A 4,207-nucleotide genomic window follows, 5' to 3' on the forward strand; every position below is an offset into this window, starting at 1 on the left:
ACTGGGGATGCAGTGCAGTGAGTCGAGAGAGTGCACTGGCACCACTGCGGATCAGTGCAGTGACTCTAGAGAGTGCACTGGCGCCAGTGGGGTTGGAGTGCAGTGACTCTAGAGAGTGCACTGGCACCAGTGGGGATGCAGTGTAGTGAGTCCTGAGAGTGCACTGGCACCACTGGGGATGCAGTGCAGTGAGTCCAGAGAGTGCACTGGCACCAGTGGGGATGCAGTGCAGTGAGTCCAGAGAGTTCACTGGCACCACTGGGGATGCAGTGCAGTGAGTCCAGAGAGTGCACTGGCACTACTGGGGATGCAGTGTATTGAGTCCAGAGAGTGCACTGGCACCAGTCGGGATGCAGTGCAGTGACTCCAGAGAGTGCACTGGCACCAGTGGGGATGCAGTGCAGTGAGTCCAGAGAGTGCACTGGCACCAGTGGGCATGCAGTGCAGTGAGTCCAGAGAGTGCACTGGCACCAGTGGGGATGCAGTGCAGTGAGTCCAGAGAGTGCACTGGCACCAGTGGGGATGCAGTGCAGTGACTCCAGAGAGTGCACTGGCACCAGTGGGGATGCAGTGCAGTGAGTCCAGAGAGTGCACTGGCACCACTGGGGATGCAGTGCAGTGACTCCATAGAGTGCACTGGCACCATTGGGGTTGGAGTGCAGTGACTCTAGAGAGTGCACTGGCACCAGTGGGGATGTAGTGCAGTGAGTCCAGAGAGTGCACTGGCACCAGTGGGGATGCAGTGCAGTGAGTGCAGAGAGTGCACTGGCACCAGTGGGAATGAAGTGCAGTGAGTCCAGAGAGTGCAGTTGCACCAGTGGGGATGCAGTGCAGTGAGTCCAGAGAGTGCACTGGCACCACTGGGGATGCAGTGCAGTGAGTCCAGAGAGTGCACTGGCACCAGTGGGGATGCAGTGCAGTGAGTCCAGAGAGTGCACTTGCACCACTGGGGATGCAGTGCAGTGAGACCAGAGAGTGCACTGGCACCACTGGGGATGCAGTGCAGTGACTCCAGAGAGTTCACTGGCACCACTGGGGATGCAGTGCAGTGCAGTGAGTCCTTAGAGTGCACTGGCACCAGTGGGGATGCATTGCAGTGACTCCAGAGAGTGCAGTGGCACCACTGGGGATGCAGTGCAGTGAGTCCAGAGAGTGCACTGGCACCATTGGGGATGCAGTGCAGTGAGTCCAGAGAGTTCACTGGCACCACTAGGGATGTAGTGCAGTGACTCCAGAAAGTGCACTGGCACTACTGGGGATGCACTGCAGTGAGTCCAGAGAGTGCACTGGCACCAGTGGGGATGCAGTACAGTGAGTCCAGAGAGTGCACTGGCACCACTGGGGATGCAGTGCAGTGTAGTGAGTCCTTAGAGTGCACTGGCACCAGTGGGGATGCAGTGCAGTGAGTGCAGAGAGTGCACTGGCACCACTGGGGATGCAGTGCAGTGACTCCAGAGAGTGCACTGGCACCAGTGGGGTTGCAGTGCAGTGAGTCCAGAGAGTGCACTGGCACCACCGGGGATTCAGTGCAGTGAGTCCAGAGAGTTCACTGGCACCACTAGGGATGCAGTGCAGTGACTCCAGAAAGTGCACTGGCACTACTGGGGATGCAGTGCAGTGAGTCCAGAGAGTGCACAGGCACCAATGGGGATGCAGTGCAGTTAGTCCAGAGAGTGCACTGGCACCAGTGGGGATGCAGTGCAGTGAGTCCAGAGAGTGCACTGGCACCAGTGGGGATGCAGTGCAGTGAGTCCAGAGAGTGCACTGGCACCACTGGGGATGCAGTGCAGTGAGTCCAGAGAGTGCACTGGCACCACTGGGGATGCAGTGCAGTGAGTCCAGAGAGTGCACTGGCCCCACAGGGGATGCACTGCAGTGAGTACAGAGAGTCCACTGGCACTACTGGGGATGCAGTGCTGTGAGTCGAGAGAGTGCACTGGCACCACTGCGGATCAGTGCAGTGACTCTAGAGAGTGCACTGGCACCAGTGGGGTTGGAGTGCAGTGACTCTAGAGAGTGCACTGACACCAGTGGGGATGCAGTGTAGTGAGTCCTGAGAGTGCACTGGCACCAGTGGGGATGCAGTGCAGTGAGTGCAGAGAGTGCACTGGCACCAGTGGGCATGCAGTGCAGTGAGTCCTTATAGTGCACTGGCACCAGTGGGGATGCAGTGCAGTGAGTCCAGAGAGTGCATTGGCACGAGTGGGGATGCAGTGCAGTGACTCCAGATAGTGCACTGGCACCAGTGGGGATGCACTGCAGTGAGTTCAGAGAGTGCACTGGCACCAGTGGGGATGCAATACAGTGAGTCCAGAGAGTGCACTGGCACCACTGGGGATGCAGTGCAGTGTAGTGAGTCCTTAGAGTGCACTGGCACCAGTGGGGATGCAGTGCAGTGAGTGCAGAGAGTGCACTGGCACCACTGGGGATGCAGTGCAGTGACTCCAGAGAGTGCACTGGCACCAGTGGGGTTGCAGTGCAGTGAGTGCAGAGAGTGCACTGGCACCACCGGGGATTCAGTGCAGTGAGTCCAGAGAGTTCACTGGCACCACTAGGGATGCAGTGCAGTGACTCCAGAAAGTGCACTGGCACTACTGGGGATGCAGTGCAGTGAGTCCAGAGAGTGCACAGGCACCAGTGGGGATGCAGTGCAGTGACTCCAGAGAGTGCACTGGCACCACTGGGGATGCAGTGCAGTGAGTCCAGAGAGTGCACTGGCACCAGTGGGGATGCAGTGCAGTGAGTCCAGAGAGTGCACTGGCACCAGTGGGGATGCAGTGCAGTGAGTCCAGAGAGTGCACTGGCACCACTGGGGATGCAGTGCAGTGAGTCCAGAGAGTGCACTGGCACCACTGGGGATGCAGTGCAGTGAGTCCAGAGAGTGCACTGGCCCCACAGGGGATGCACTGCAGTGAGTACAGAGAGTCCACTGGCACTACTGGGGATGCAGTGCTGTGAGTCGAGAGAGTGCACTGGCACCACTGCGGATCAGTGCAGTGACTCTAGAGAGTGCACTGGCACCAGTGGGGTTGGAGTGCAGTGACTCTAGAGAGTGCACTGACACCAGTGGGGATGCAGTGTAGTGAGTCCTGAGAGTGCACTGGCACCAGTGGGGATGCAGTGCAGTGAGTGCAGAGAGTGCACTGGCACCAGTGGGGATGCAGTGCAGTGAGTCCAGAGAGTGCACTGGCACCAGTGGGGATGCAGTGCAGTGAGTCCAGAGAGTGCATTGGCACGAGTGGGGATGCAGTGCAGTGACTCCAGAGAGTGCACTGGCACCAGTGGGGATGCAGTGCAGTGAGTCCAGAGAGTGCACTGGCACCAGTGGGGATGCAGTGCACTGAGTCCAGAGAGTTCACTGGCACCACTAGGGATGCAGTGCAGTGACTCCAGAAAGTGCACTGGCACCACTGGGGATGCAGTGCAGTGAGTCCAGAGAGTGCACTGGCACCACTTGGGATGCAGTGCAGTGACTCCAGAAAGTGCACTGGCACTACTGGGGATGCAGTGCAGTGAGTCCAGAGAGTCGACTGGCACCAGTGGAGGTGCAGTGCAGTGAGTCCAGAGAGTGCACTGGCACCAGTGGGGATGCAGTGTAGTGAGTCCAGAGAGTGCACTGGCACCAGTGGGGTTGCAGTGCAGTGAGTCCAGAGAGTGCACTGTCACCAGTGGGTATGCAGTGCAGTGAGTGCAGAGAGTGCACTGGCACCAGTGGGGATGCAGTGCAGTGAGTCCAGAGAGTGCACTGGCATCACTGGCGATGCAGTTCAGTGAGTGCAGAGAGTGCACTGGCACCACTGGGGATGCAGCGCATTGAGTGCAGAGAGTGCACTGGCACCACAGGGGATGCACTGCAGTGAGTCCAGAGAGTGCAGTGGCACCATTGGGGATGCAGTGCAGTGAGTCCAGAGAGTGCACTGGCACCACATGGGGTTTTAGTGCAGTTAGTCCAGAGAGTGCCCTTGCACTACTGGGGATACACTGCAGTGTGTCCAGAGAGTGCTCTGGCACCACTGGGGATGCAGTGCAGTGAGTCCAGAGAGTGCACTGTCAACACTGGGGATGCACTGCAGTGAGTCCAGAGAATGACCTGGCACTAATGGGGATGCAGTGCAGTGACTCGAAAGAGTGCACTGGCACCACTGCGGATGCACTGCAGTGAGTCCGGAGAGTGCCCTGGCACCACAGGGGATGCAGTGCAGTTAGT

The sequence above is a fragment of the Anser brachyrhynchus genome (genome assembly GCF_964034855.1).
Source record: "Anser brachyrhynchus genome assembly, contig: SCAFFOLD_55, whole genome shotgun sequence".
NCBI lineage: Eukaryota > Metazoa > Chordata > Aves > Anseriformes > Anatidae > Anser > Anser brachyrhynchus.